The 16507-nt window shown below is 35.0% G+C and overlaps 1 protein-coding gene across 7 annotated transcripts in view; it reads right to left on the bottom strand.

Annotated features, from left to right (window-relative positions):
* Positions 1 to 16507, bottom strand: part of CNOT4 (CCR4-NOT transcription complex subunit 4) — a 139754-nt gene that overhangs the window by 103189 nt on the left and 20058 nt on the right. The window lies entirely within an intron of this gene.

The raw sequence follows: 16507 nt of genomic DNA, 5'->3' as shown, positions 1-16507 counted from the left end.
TGGATAATTATCAACCACATATCACTAAGACAAAGACTTAAGACTTTCTCACAGGCAATTTCACTTTCCCAAACTACTTTCGGCCGTTATAGGTTTTGGCAGATTTTCTTACCAATTAAAGAAACAAACATGCAAATATTGAGCTCATTCTCTATTTCAATTAAACTCAAAGTTAGAAAGGGTCAGAAAATAAGGTATATATAGCAGGAGATCTAGGTTACAGTTCTGATTCTTACAATAACTAGTTTTGGGAAACTGATCAAGTTATTGACTTTCTAGGGGCCTGAGGCTTCTTTGTCTGTATTATAAAGGGATTGTATTAGATAAATCACTGAGGTCTCTCCTGGTTCTAAAAATTCTAAAAATGCAAAGTGATTAAACCTCCTACAATTAAGCACAAAGTATTTTAAGGGGATTATATAATGGCCAAAAATAGGAATAAAATAAAATGTTACTTAGGAAACATTTACTGATAATCCAGCATCTTGTGATTCTAAAATTCAAAATTGTCACCATTCTCAAGAAAACTGTAAGATTTATTTAATAAAGCCCAATGTTTTGACATTTAATGTTAATAAATGGCTCTTAATTTTAGTGTTAAATAGCTAGAAAAATCTAAAAAGTTACTGTATAAAAAAAGTTTTCCCTATACAAACACAGTTTTCCTAATTTAGACTGGAGCAGAGTCTGAATTAGCAGAGTACTTCTTTGTATACACACTGTATCTAATACATTAGGATTGCTATTGATGGCATAAATTACCAAAGGTGATATGGAAGACAGCTTGGCTACTAAAGCAGATTCTTAGATAAGTCTGGCTTATTTTCTAGGCTGCTGCTGTCTAGTTCTAGTAAATTAATTTTAAATAAAAGGATAGGACTTGGTTACATAAACCAAGAGTGCTGTATCATATATGTAATAAAACCAGATGAGAAAGTGCAGAAAGCTTCCTAAAACTCACTTAAGGGAAACAATAATTTTAAACACTTTTTTAAGTGTGTGTATTTGTGTGTATGTATAAAATCTCAGAAGTATAAATGCCAAACTGACCAGAGGAGTTAGCTATCTAAGTGATCTGGATGGGCAGAGGGCAGTGGGGTTCAATTAAGAGGGACTTTGCTTTATTTGCACAGTTTGAATTTTTCTAAAAATTCATAGCTTGTGTGACTAAAGGTAAATTTTTTAATTTTTAAGAACAAAGTTTTTCAGAAAAATACACTTGAAAAATGTCGTATTACTACAATACAATGATCACTGGTTGGGGCAGGTTTACATGCTATATTTAAATGTCTAGAAAAAAGATAAATGACAAGAAATAAATTCACATTTAAAAAAAAAGAACTTTATATAGACTAGATATTTAGACCAAATTCTTACTCCTCCCTAAAATACATTTCCATTTCTAGGACTGAGCATTTTTAGCAGTGTTTACTTTATCTTTCACCATCTGTGAATTTTCCAGGGAACTGAAGTTCATCACTTTTAAAGCAGCAAATCCTATGTACCTACTATGTGTCAGATACAGTGCTAGGCACTGAAGAAGATGATGATGATGTTGATAATCATAATGAAGTTGTTGTTGCTTGGGGGAGAAAAATTAATGACTAATAAATTTATTATACACTCAATGACCTTTACTCTATTTACACAGGCAAATTTCAGGTTCTTCCAGATTTAAAAATAAATCAGCTATGTTCTAAACATAGCTGTGCAAACTACTGTGCAATTCTGTCTACTCCATGCTGCTGTGATTTTCCCCATCATCACTATGAGTCAACCCTTTTTAGTTAACAGTCTGTGATGCAAAGATGTAAACTTTCCAGAAAATCTGAATGTCTGAGGAAAATAAAGGGTGGAGTGGTAATGATGAAGTCAAGAGCAAAAAGAAAGTATAAATGCTGGTACTTTAACTGATTTAGGCCGCACACATTTCTTTTCTTCATCTCCTTTACAGATTTTAAAGTCATTTATTGGCTTGGAAAAATAAAATGGTTACAGATTACTTGATATGTACATTAAGATTATATTTTGGATATTTAATTTGTAGACTGAAAGCAAAGACATAATATATTTTCCCAATTCTCAAGCAAACCAGAAAGAACTCTACTAGAAATTTTCCTTCAAATTTTACATATCTATTCCTTCCCTGAAGTTTTATAATAACCACTGGTATATTTTCTACTTTCTCCTTAAAGCAAATCAGTATGTAGCTCACTGTATATCACAATCACTTAAAACCCCATGCCTTACTCCAAATACCACACCTTTAACCTTCCTTTTTAAAAAATCTACCTTACACCCAGGGAAGGGCAGAGAGAAAGAAATGAGGACACAGGACCAAGACCAGAGTGATTCCAACCTTGTAGAGACTGCAGTGGAGAAAGGGATGCATATAAAGACCATGAAGATACTCGAGAGAGAGGCAGGAGAAAAAAGGGCATAGTTACAGTAGAGACTGAGAAAACTGAACAGGTTTGAGAAATATTCTGGCAGGAAGATAGACTAGATGTTAGAGAAAGGAAGAGAAAGAGGTTTTAAGAATGACTCTCAATATGACTCTCAGCGATGCCCAAGAACATTCATTCATTCATTAAAATATTTACTGAGCATCTAATATACACAATGCACTTTCCTAAGCATGGGGGTCACTTGAATAACCCTATCTAGAGTTTAGTGATATGAGGGCTATTGAAATATAAATTTTAAACTCAGATACATATTTAGCATTTAAGGTTTTGATGATACTACCTGGGCTTTCTCATTTATGTGACCCAAAATATTCTCCTTGTGTTTAAGCCAGTTTGGGTCAAGTTTTATGTCATTTGCAATAAAAGAGTCCTCTTCACAAGATCTTCCTTCTTCAGCCTCACCTTTAATCCACTCTTCAAAGAGCGGTCAGAGGAAAATTATACACTTGATAATTTTACTCTCTCCTCTTAAACCCTTCCATGGCTTTATACTGTACTTGGGATAAATCTTCTTTATATGACCTAGAAGGTCATTCATGGTATAGACTTTTTTTTTTTTTTTTGCGGTACCTCTCACCGCTGCGGCCCCTCCCGCTGCGGAGCACAGGCCCCGGACTCGCAGGCCCAGCAGCCACGGCTCACGGGCCCAGCCGTTCCACGGCACGCGGGATCCTCCCGGACCGGGACACGAACCCGCGCCACCTGCATCGGCAGGCAGACTCCCAACCACTGCGCCACCAGGGAAGCCCCATGGTATGGCCTTTTAAGGTGTCTCTCACTTCCATTCCCCTCTAAACACTGGCCTTGGGAAAACATTTTTTAATCAGACACTTACCATATAACCTAGCAATTCCAATTCTAGATATTTACCCAAGAAAAAATGAAAACACATGTCCATAAGAGCTTATACATGAATGTTCATAAACAGCTTTATTCACAGTAGCCAAACTGAAAACAACCCAAATGTCCACCAATATATGAATGGATAAACAAACTGCGGTATGTTTATTCAATGGAATACTACAATACTACTCAGCAGTAAATAGGAACTGCTGATAGATATGACATGCACAATCTCAGAAGCATTATGCTAAGTACAAGAAGCCAGTCACAAAATTATTCCACTTAGGGGCTTCCCTGGTGGCGCAGTGGTTGAGAGTCCGCCTGCCAATGCAGGGGACATGGGTTTGTGCCCCGGTCCAGGAAGATCTCACATGCCGTGGAGCGGCTGGGCCCGTGAGCCATGGCCGCTGAGCCTGCACATCCGGAGCCTGTGCCCCGCAATGGAAGAGGCCACAACAGTGAGAGGCCCACGTACCATTGGTCTGTGGACTGGAATGGAGATAGGGGATTCTAGTTGATAAAAAGTCGCTATGCATGCAAAACCAATCAGAGACCACTCAAACTACTGGAAAAACTTGATATTTTAAAGAAACTTTTCTATTGTAAGTGACTTTATAAGACACCTATCTTATAAAACTTGAGATTCCTCAAAAAAATTATTAAACTATAGAATACTTTGCAATTATGAATTATTATGAGAGTAGTGACACAGGCCTAGAAGCTGCACCTTCACAACTGGTACTAAAATTGTAAATAAGTTAAGTACTTATGAAAAAATCATGTTAAGACTAATTTTAAAGAGATCTGATAAAATTATGTTTGGGGAAGCAAAATCATCAAGGGATAAGCAAAGTTAAAGGTAGAAAATAGCCGTGAAAGTGAATTATTGATTATTCTTTTCCTTCTCTTTATTCAGCTCCTATGTACACAATGACTTGTATTACTCATAATTTTCTTACGTTATATCTGTGAATCTTGTAATTCAGCCAGCCTACACGCCAGTGCCTTGAAGGCAGTGTCCCTACACCTAGCACAGAGCTGGAAGGCACACTTAGTAGCCAAATGAGCTCTTGTTATATAGCATATCAAAGGTTCCTCACTACAAGTAAGTGATGGCAGAAAGCATCTAATAGCACTTAAGCAACCCTTTCAAACTAGCTCTAAAGATAATGATTGGCTCCACAAGAAATTAAACAGAGAAAAAAACAAAAAAGAAACTTAAGTATCCACCTCACAAATTATAAGAAATTCTAAACAACAGTTAAAAATAAATCTTTTAAAAGATGCAATTATAATTTCTTATCTTGCTAATATTAAAAAAAGTGATTAACCTGCCTTAGAATCAGATTTTAATAAAATTGTTGGATGGCTTGGAGGCTGAATAAGTCTTAAAAGTGTCATAAATGGGAAAGTAAATAAAAATATTCACTTAACCTATTTAAGTATTCCTTATTTTCTAACAACTGAACTAGTGATGTGCTGAATTTAAAAGATTATTTCTAAGTTTCTCTTAAATTACTTATAGTTTTAAAAACTACATTCAAAAACAATAAAAGCGGGGCTACACTAATTTTCTTGTTAAATATAAAAGAATAAACAAGAAAAGCTATTAAAACATGACAAAAATTGTTTTTTATTCACTTCCTTGCAAATTATATTATGGCATTACTAACTTGGCAAAGAAACAAACAGTTATTTTTTAATTGACTGAACCAAGCAGACACACAGACAGATTTAAGCACAGTGACTGTCAAACTCCTGGATAAAAGAAGCATATTATTCTATTCTGAGCCTAGAGGGACATAAGACAAAAGAACTCCTCTGTTCCAAGAGTACAACAGTACTCTTCATGACATTCATTCCAGGGACACTCTCTTTCATTATGCTAATAACCAATCTTAACTTTTAAAGCTGTTTTGATTCAAAACAATAATGTAGTGAAGGCTGCATAACCAAATGCTCTAGTTAGGAGTTAACATTTTCCCATGCCGCTTCTAATTTGTTGTTCCTATTGAATTTCTACACAAAGCAAATGAAAATATAACTCCACAAGACCATTTTACTCCTAGTTAATATTTTCAAATAATGATAACTAATGGTAAAGAAAATACATTGAAATTGAGGTGTTTATACACTGCTGATGGCATTATAAATTGATTCAATCCTTTTGAAAATAGGATTGAATACAATGCAAAGACAATGCAAAAGCCTTATATAATGATGTCCTCTGCTCCAGTATTTTCATGTCTGGAAACACAGATTAGGCAAATAATTTAGCTAAAAGAAATATAAGCTGTTTTGACCTTGCCTAGCACTCGAGAGTCCAGTTAATATAATTTTGCTGTCAATTTAAACCAGCTGAAGTCTGATTTCAGTCAGTGTGAAGATCAGTATTTCCAAGATCAAAACTGTCTTGCACTACTCCGAAGGCTTTATCTATGTGGTAGAATAACCAATAGCAACTACGGAACAAAACTTTATCAAAGATATGAATAAGTCACATGCAGACAGAATTCTACATTTCAAAATCTTATCATTGGAACAGGAAGCCTCCAAAATAAAAGGTCAAAATCATGCCCAATGCTTTTAGGGTGAAGAAGAGCTGAAATAACAAAAGAACTGAAAGAATTCTGAGACTCAGTGAACATCACAGAGTTAGCAGTCCTATAGTATCAAACAGAAGTTGCTTACAACTTTTTCATTGATTAGCTAGGAAATACAGCATCAGCTTTTTGCCCAATTCATAAAGAATATTAATGGCAGAGTTAATAAACAAAATTAAGCAGACCATGACAAAAACTGCACATGGTAAAACATTCTACTAAAAACTGATGGGTCAACTCTTCTTGACAAAATTTCAGTGTACAATATGTAGGAAAAGTGAATTTGGTAGAAGCAACTTCACATGAAAACTAACAAATACCAAAGCTATAATCCTCAAAATTAAGAATAAAAATCTAATCAATAAATTGTATGTTCATTCTAAAGTGTAAAAGGAAAAGAATAAATCCCAGTAAAAATAATTTGAGTAAAAAAAAAAACCTAGAAAAAGAAAGTTAAACAAATTTTAATGTCACTATGTAAGAAACTGGCCAATAAATTTAAATGATTTAATACAGTTTTCCACAGAAAATAATCTAATTAAAATTCATTCATGTTGGTGTAACTGATTGAAATGCTTGCATTTGCAGTATCCTTGGAGGATCAGTATGTCCACTGGGTCAAAATGATACTCAATTAAAAAGGTACACTCTTGATGAATTGGGCAATTGGGATTGACATGTACACACTGATGTGTATAAAATTGATGACTAATAAGAACCTCTGTATAAAAAAAAAAGGGTACACTCTAACATCAAAAACAGAAATACCCAGAAGTCCAATGGGGGGGAAAGTTTTCCTACCCAGGAAGGCTCTGTCTTCAACCCACTAGGGAGCTTTAAGAGTGACATACATGCAACCATGAGGAAGACATTATGCACCCAACCCACCAAGATCAGCCATCAACCCAGGAAATCAATATGGTAACATACACAACCATACTGCCTTCCCAACAGAAACATAATGGAATATTATGTTTAATACTGGCTCTTATAAGTTTATTTTACATTCCCATCTTATTTCAGAAAGTATGGTAAAGTGTATACAACAAACACTAATGTTGCAGTAAATAAACTAACACAAAAAAACAGAGAGAGAGAAAATAAAAAGATTGAAAGGAAACACAGTAAAACAAAATTTTTAACAAGCGTCAGCTTTGGGAGACTTCTCTTCTACATGTCATTTTCACATTTTCTACAGTGAATATATCCGTAAATGTTTAATTTTACTTTTACTAGTTAGTAAAATTGATCAAAATTAAAACACAATAAGGGTACCTATTAACTTTGTTTCCACCTTTTTAGGGCCCTAGTGGCAACCACTGTAAATAATTCTTATGTATTCTTCCAGATATATTCAATGTATATATAAGCATATACTCATATGCATCTCCTTTTTAAACTGAAAATGAAAAGGACTGTGTGCATTGTTCTGAACCTTCCCTTTTCACTTAACAGACACTAGAAATTTTTCTATCTTAATACATATATCTCTACTTCTTTCCTTTCCATGGCTACAACATATTCCATCATATAGATGCACACATAATTTAACAAGCCCTACTGACATTAATTTCAGTCTTTTGGTATTACAATACTGCAATACATACCCTTGAACATATGTTCCAGTATGTTAGTATATCAGAAACCAACCAATTCTCCAAAATTCAGTCTGCTGAATAATAAATTCACTGAAATTGCCAAATTTATATATTCATCTCAATGATCTGAACAAATCAGACACATGACCCTGATTATATTTTATATTAATATATACCATATTGGTTGACTAATACATTGTTATATGTATTTATAGTATAACCTGTATGTATAAATTATTTTTAATTTAATAGATATATCTGTACTTACAGATATCTATATGTAAAAATATGTATATTTATTAATATAATAAATATAGATATCTCATACTTATTTATAAATATTTCTATAAGTATCTTATGTTTATTAATAAACAGATTTGTTAGTTTTATATTTCTAGTCATTAAATTTACTAATCTGTCTTTTGTGGCAAGATTTAGGCCACTTTTTCAAGTTCTTCCACACACTTGTTTGAATGAAATATTTCATTATTCCAGTCTTTAGGTAATTTTATTATTATTCCCCAAGGCCTCAATGAAGACATTCTTAATTTTTATAGCGATTAATAACCAAGATATTAGCATTTCTTACTGATGTGGTTGTTCTAGATATTTTTCAGATATCTGAAAAATACATGTAAGATTTACAGTGAAATAATAATTACCGATTGTGAAATGTTTTTCTGAATATTAAATATATTCATAAAAATCAACCAACCTATGACCCTTAGCTTCCAATATTCCTTAAAATGAGGGGGGAAAAACTGTAAACCAAATCCCATCAAAAATCTTCAAAAGCTATTAAAATCATTCCATCCAATATAAATAATTGTAAATTTTAGTCAAATACATAAAAAAACCCAAGCCTGGTAGATGCCTTTTGAAACTGACAAAAGAATCCTAAAAATATCAAAATGCTAGAAAAGAAACATAAAATAACTCTTCAAAGGACTGGAAAGAAATCAGAGTAAACTGAAAAATTCTCCTATGAAATAAAAAATGCTATTTTGTCTATATTCATTAGAAAAATATTTTCCTGAATACATAGATACAAAGAATTGGTGTATATGACAAATCAGCCTTGTAGTTTAACTGAACTAGAGACAGTATATTTGCAGAACACATTCCTAGACGTGAAATTGCTAGATCAAGAATGGTATGTGCAATTTTTAATTTTGATGAACACTGGCAAATTGCCCTTTAAAAAGTTGCACCGGGGCTTCCCTGGTGACGCAGTGGTTGAGAGTCCACCTGCTGATGCAGGGGACACGGGTTCGTGCCCCAGTCTGGGAAGATCCCACATGCCATGGAGCGGCTAGGCCCATGAGCCATGTCTGCTGAGCCTGTGCGTCCGGAGCCTGTGCTCCGCAACGGGAGAGGCCACAACAGTGAGAGGCCCGCGTACCGCAAAAAAAAAAAAAAAAAAAAGTTGCACCAGTACTTCCCTGGTGGTGCAGTGGTTAAGAATCTGCCTGCCAATGCAGGGGACATGGATGGGTTCGAGCCTTGGTCCGGGAAGATCCCACATGCCGTGGACCAACTAAGTACGTGCACCACAACTACTGAGCCGGCGCTCTAGAGCCCGCGAGCCATAACTACTGAGCCCATGTGCCATAACTACGGAAGCCCATATGCCTAGAGCCTGTGCTCCGCAACAAGAGAAGCCACTGCAATGAGAAGCCTGTGCACCGCTTCAAAGAGTAGCCCCAGCTTGCCGCAACTAGAGACAGATTGCCCACATCAATGAAGACCCAATGCAGCCAAAAATAAATAAATAAATAAATGTGTGTGTGTATATATATATAAAAGTTGCACCAATCTATATTCTCACTAAAGCCTATTAGAACCAAACATTTTAATCCTTACCGATCTAAAATGTAAATACTGGAATCATTGTTATTTTTAATTTGCATTTTTAAAAATTTGGGTGAGAGTATGTATTTTATAATGGGAAAAGTACTTTAAATTAATTAAATTATGAAAAAATATAAAACATTTATATAATAAACATTTAAAGTATACAACAGGGACTTCCCTGGTGGCGCAGTGGTTAAGAATCCGCCTGCCAATGCAGCGGACACAGGTTCGAGCCCTGGTCCGGGAAGATCCCACATGACGCGGAGCAACTAAGCCCGTGCGCCACAACTACTAAAGCCCAAGTGCCCTAGAGCCCGTGCTCTGCAACAAGAGAAGCCACTGCAATGAGAAGCCCACGCACTGCAACAAAGAATAGACCCTGCTCACCGCAACTAGAGAAAGCCCTGCGCAGCAACAGAGACCCAACGCAGCCAAAAGTTAAAATAAATAAACAAACAAATAAAGTATACAACAATATAAAAACAAGTTCACATATTAATAAAAAATCAAGATAACATACAAAAATAATGAAAATGTTGTTTATTTTAGGATTTTGTAATTATAAGTTTTTTCCATTCGTTCTTCAAGATTTTCTCCAGTGTTACTTATTATAATAGCCGATTTTCCATTAACAAAAAGTTCTAGTAGCCTGAGACTAAAGAATAATCAGTTTTTTATGCCACCCAGGCTTTTTATTTCCTGTCAATGGCCCATCCAGTTTTCAGTTGCCCAGTGCCAAAACTTGATCATAATCTCCAATTTAGCACTCTCCATTCTCTAAACCCTTTAAAAAGGTCATTAAATCCTACTGATTGTATTCCTTTAATAAGACTCTCTTATATGCCCTTTGGTCGCCATTTCAACTGGATAACTAATATAGGATCTACATGAAATCTCTCTCCTCTAGAATCCAATTCACACACAGTTCTGTCTGATTAACCTCCCTTCAGACCAGTGCTTATTAAACTTGATCATGCATACAAATCACTTGAATATCTTATTAAAAATGTAGATTCTGGGACTTCCCTGGTGGTCTAGTGGTTGGGACTCTGTGCTCCCAATGCAGGGGGCCCGGGTTTGATCCCTGTTCAGAGAACTAGATCCCGCATACCGCAACTAAGGATCCCGCATGCTGCAACTAAGACCCCGTGCAGCCAAAATAAATATTTTTTTTAAAAAATGTAGATTCTGATTCTGTAGGTCTGAGGTAAGGTATTAAAATTTGCTTTTCTAACAAGCTCTCAAGTTATGCCAACGCTTTATACTCCATTCTTCAAGTCACTCTTCAGAATGAGAACCTTTAAATCTGCTATTGCCTCCTGCTCAAATTGAAGCTCTTTCTTGTATTTGGAACCCTCCCTCTACTTGTTAGTAGAGCTGACCCTTGATCAACATGGGTTTGAACTGGGGATCCACTTATACATGGATTTTTTTCCAATAAATACTACAGTACACAATCTGCAGTTGGTTGAATCCTCAGATTTGGAACTGGGGATATGAAGGGCCAACTGTAAAGTTAGGCACCACAAACCCCCAAGTTGTTCAATGGTCAACTACTGAATAACCCCACTGCCTCACAAAATGTCCCGCTCACTCTCTCCCACAGGTCATACTCATTTTTGTTCAGCAGTCCCCTTATATAATGTTCCCCAGTTTCACTTCAACTTCCTTTCCCACTCCATCTACCACTCACTGAAATAGAGTTGGCCCTTGAACAACATGGGTTTGAACTGCACAGGTCCACTTACATGCAAAGTTTTTCAACAGTAAATGCTACAGTACTACATGATCTGCTGTTGGTTGAACCCGCAAATGCAAAACCTCAGATAAAGAGAAATCTCAGAAATGGAAGAACTGCATATATTGAGGGCCAACTGAAATTACACACGGATTTTCTTTTTTTAAATTTTCTTTATATGTGGATTTTCGACTGCATGGAGGTCGGTTCCTAACCATCACATTGTTCAAGGGTCAATCGTATTATTTTTTTCACAAGATCACACAAATTAATCCTGCTCACATTCTTTAATTACTCCTTTTCTGAATTCCTATAGTACTTCTCCATTAAGCAGCTGGTGTCTGCTGTCTTATACTATTAGAAACATTGCATAAGTGTTCATCTTGTGCCCCATGAAGTGCCTTGAGAACACAAATTTTCCTCCCATTTAATGCAGAGCAATATGCCTAGCACATAATTTCTATTCAGTCTAAGTTTATCTACAGAATCATACTTTGTGGTTGCCTTTTTAAAGAAAAATAAAAACACACACCATATTTCACCTTGGAGTAGTAACATTTCAAGGTCAATTTGCCACTAGTGTAAGCACAAATTACATTGCCAACATAAAAACTAGTGACTATTTAGAACAAAGAATATTAAATTTTGTTTAAAACTACAGAAAACATCAAATGAGACATGGTACATAAAAATAAAGAATTTATGAGAAATAAAAAATTATAAGGGGAGAAAATAAGAATAAATGTTAATGATGCTATACAAACCAATAATAAGGAACATGAACCAAACAGAATGGATGGGTCAGGGAGTAAGAAGAGAGTTGCATAGGGAGAGGTAGGTGGTATTCCAGTAAGACTATGTAGAGTCAAAAATAAGTAGGAGGGGACTTTCCTGGTGGTGCAGTGGTTAAGAATACACCTGCCAATGCAGGGGACATACGTTCAATCCCTGGTCCGGGAAGATCCCACATGCTGCAGAGCAACTAAGCCTGTGTGTCACAACTACTGAGCCTGAGCTCTAGATCCCACGAGCCACAACTACTGAAGCCCGCGCTCCACAACTACTGAAGCCCATGCACCTAGAGCCCATGCTCCGCAACAAGAGAAGCCACTGCAATGAGAAGCCTATGCACCACAACAAAGAGTAGCCCGTACTCACCACAACAAAGACCCAACACAGCCAAAAAATAAATAAATAAATAAATTTATTTAAAAAAAAAAAAAGTAGGAGAACATATATTCTTTTCAAGGACCCATAGAACATTCATCTAGATAAATAATATCCTGGGCCATAAAACCTCAACAAATTTCAAAGAACTGATATCATACAGATTGTGTTCTCTGACCATAATGGAATCCAACTGAAATTCAACAACCCTCCATACACTTGGAAATTTAACAAAGATACTACTGAATAATCCATGAGCCAAAGAGGAAGACTCAAAGAAAATTTAAAAAATACATAGAGCTAAGTGAAAATGAAAATACAACATATCAAAATGTGTGAAACACAGCTAAAGCAGTGCCCAGAGGAAAATTTATAGCGCTAAATGCTTACACTAGGGAAAAAAGGCCATAAGTCGATAATCTTAGTTCCTATTGCAATAAACTACAAAAAGAAGAGGAAAATAAACTCAAAGCAAGCAGAAGGAAGAAAATAAAGAGCAGAGATCAATAAGATTGAAAACAGAAGATAAACTGATAAACCTCTAGCAACACTAACAAAAAGAGGAAAGACTGGAAGCATATCAGAAGGAAACAGGGGATCACTACAGATCTCTCAGCCACTAAAAGGTCAATAAGGAAATACTGAGAACAACTTCATACTCATAAATTCAACAACTTAGAAAAATTCTTATAAAACCATACATCATGTGGGGAATACAATAAACAACCATGTAAATATCTTTGTATGGTGACATATCATAACCTGACATCATGGTGATTATTTTGACATTTATAGAAATATATAATCATTACGTTGTATAAAAGGAACTAAAGTAGTATTGTAAGTCAGTTAAACTTCAAAAACAAACAAACTCATGAAAAAAAGAGATGAGATTTGTGGTTACTAGAGGCAGGGGGTTGGGGGGAGGGTAAACTGGATGAAGGTGGTCAAAAGGTACAAATTTCCAGTTTTAAGGTAAATAAATACTAGGGTTGTAAGGTACAACATGATGAATAAAATACCGCTGTATGTTATACATGAAAGTTGTTAAGAGAGTAAATCCTAAGAGTTCTCATCACAGGGAAAAAAATTTTTCAATTTCTTTAATTTTGTATCTACATGAGATGATGGATGTTCACTAAATTTATTGTGATAATCATTTCTGATGTAAGTGAAATTATGCTGTACACCTTAACCTTACACAGCGCTATATGTCAATTATATCTCAATAAAACGGAAAGAAAAAAGATAAAAACAAACAATTTTTTAAAAAACCACACATCACCAAAACTCAATACAGATGAAACAGATAATCTGAATAATCCTTTAAGCATTAAAAAAAAAAAAATTGAATCCATAGCTCAGAAGCTCAGGAAAAAGAAATCCCCTGGTCCAGATGGCTTCACTGGAGAATCTTACCAAAAATTTAAAGAATTATTTCTATTTTTATACCATCTTCCAGAAAAGAGGAGGAACACTTCCCAACTCATTTTATGAGGCCAATATTACTCTGGCATCAAAACCAGACACAGTACCAAAAAACATAAACACTTCAGACCACTATGCCTTATGAACTTAGATGCAAAAATCCTAAACACTATGTTAGCAAATAAAATCCAGAAACGTATAAAAAGACTACTGGGATTTATTCTAGGTGCAAGGCTGGTTCAACATTTGAAAATCAATCGCTGTAATCCACGAGATAAAAGGGCTAAAGAAGAAAAATTATATGATCATATCAATTGAGAGAAAAGCATTTAACCAAATTCAAAACAAAAATTCTCAGTAAACTAGGAATAGAGAACTTCCTCAACTTGCTAAAGAATATATATTAAAAAACCCATAGCCAACATCACAACTTAATAGTGTCCATGCTTCCCCCGTAGCTAACATCACAACTTAACAGTGAAAATTATGTATTTCCCCCATAAGCTCAAGTTCAAGGCAAGAATGGCTGTTCTCACCAATCTCTTTCAACATAGTTAATGGAATTTCCAGCTAGCAAATAAGGTTAAGAAAAGGAAATGAAAGGCAAACAGATTGGAACAGAAGAAAAAAATATGCCCCTGTTTGCAGATGACATGACTTTCCACCTAGAAAATACCAAAGAATCTATCAAAAAAATGCCCTAGAACTAATAAGTGAGTTCTGCACGGTCAGAGGATACAAGATTAATACATAAAAATCAACCACATTTCTATATAATAATAATAAACATGTGAAAACCTAAATTACAAATACAATGCCATTTAAAATCACTCCAAAGAAAATGAAATACTTAGCTATAAATCTAACAAAATGTTCAAGGTCTGTATACTGAAAATTACAAAATGCTGATAAACAAAATCAAAGAAGACCTAAAGAACTGGAGACTTAGCATGTTCACTGACTAGAAGACACAACATAGTAAAGAACAATACTCCATAATTGATACAGATGTAATTCTTAGCAAAGTCACAGAAAGATTTTTTTATAGGTATAAATAAGCTTACTCTAAAATCTGTATGGAGAGGAGATCCTACAAGACCTAAAGCAATTTTGAAAAATAAGAATTAAGTGGGAGGAATCGCTTTTCCCGATATTGAGGCTTACTATATAGCTACAGTAATCAAAACAGTGTGGTACTCGGGGTAGGGGGGCGGTGGTGGGATGAATTGGGAGATCGGGGTTGACATATAACCCTAATATGTATAAAATAAATAACTAATAAGAACCTGCTGTATAAAAAAATAAATTAAAACAAAACAAAACAGTGTGGTACTGATGGAGAGATAGACATACGGATGGATGGTACAGAACAGAAAACCCAGAAATAGGCCCACACAAATATGCCCAACTAATTGTTGACAACAGTATGCAAGCAATTCAATAGAGGAAAGACAGCCTTTCCAACAGAAGGTGCTAGGACAAATGGACTAAAAAGAAAAAAAAAAAATCCTCAACCTAAACCTCATATCTTATACATAAAGTAGCTCAAAATGGATCATACACTTAAACATAAAATGTAAAACTCTAAAACTTTTAGGAAAAAACTTAAGAGAAAATCTTCAAGACTTAGGACTAGGTAAAGAGTTCTTAGACTTGACACAAAAAGCACAATACATAAAACAAAGAACTAACATACTGGCCCCCATCAAAATTTAAAACTTTTGCTCTGTGAACAGCCCTATGAAGAAGATGAAAAGACAAGCTACAGACTGAGAAAAAATATTTGCAAACCACATACTTGACAAAGTACTTGTATCTAGAATATATAAAGAATTCTCACAACTCAAGGCCAAAAAAGCCCTCAAATTAGAAAATGGGCAAACGACGTCAACAGACATTTCACCAAAGAGGATTACAAATGACCAATAAGCACATGAAAAGATGTTCTACATCTTTAACCGTAAGGAAATGCAAATTAAAACTACAATGAGATATCATTACACATCTATCTGAATGACTACAAAAAAAAACAGGGCTAACACACACCCACTTTGATTAGAACGCAGAGAAACTGAATCACTAATACAATGCTTGTGGAAATGCAAAATCATACAGCAACTCTAGAAAATAGTCCTACAGTTTCTTTTAAAACTAAATATGCACTTACCTGATGATCCAGTAAGTGTGCTCTCGGGCATTTATCCCAGAGAAATGGAAACGTCTATTAATGCAAAAATCTGTACACAAACGTTCATAACAACTCAATTAGTAAAAGCCAAAAACACTGAAAACCCGAATAAACTGTGATATATCCACACCATGAAATACTACTCAGCAATAAAAAAGTACGAACATTTGATGTAAACAACACAGATGGATTCACAAATTATTCTTATAGATCAACCCAAATCTAAGTCTGCACAGCCAACAGAAATCAGGCCTATCCTCAAAACTTAGGAGGAACCAAACAGGTTAATAGGGTATTCTAAGATCCAGAAAGCTGACAGGTAGCAAAATCTTTGTTTCAGTCTATCAAAGAGTCTATCAAAATTATCCTTCCACTGAGCATCTAAGAATGTGAACTTGAGTGAGCTCACTTTTCTTCTTCTTTCCCACAATCCCTATTATCTCTATTTCTCTATCTTTTCTCCCTAGATATCTTTTATCTTTTCTCCCCTAATTGTCATTTTCAAACCTACTTTTTATCAATTCCAGTCATTAAAAAAAGGACCTAAACACTGTCATACAGAGTGAATAAGTCAGAAAGAGAAAAACAAATATCATATATTAACGCATATATGTGGAATC

Source organism: Globicephala melas, chromosome 9 (assembly GCF_963455315.2).
Source record: "Globicephala melas chromosome 9, mGloMel1.2, whole genome shotgun sequence".
Lineage (NCBI taxonomy): Eukaryota > Metazoa > Chordata > Mammalia > Artiodactyla > Delphinidae > Globicephala > Globicephala melas.
Note: the sequence above shows the minus strand (reverse complement) of the source record. Positions and strands in the feature narration are given on the sequence as shown.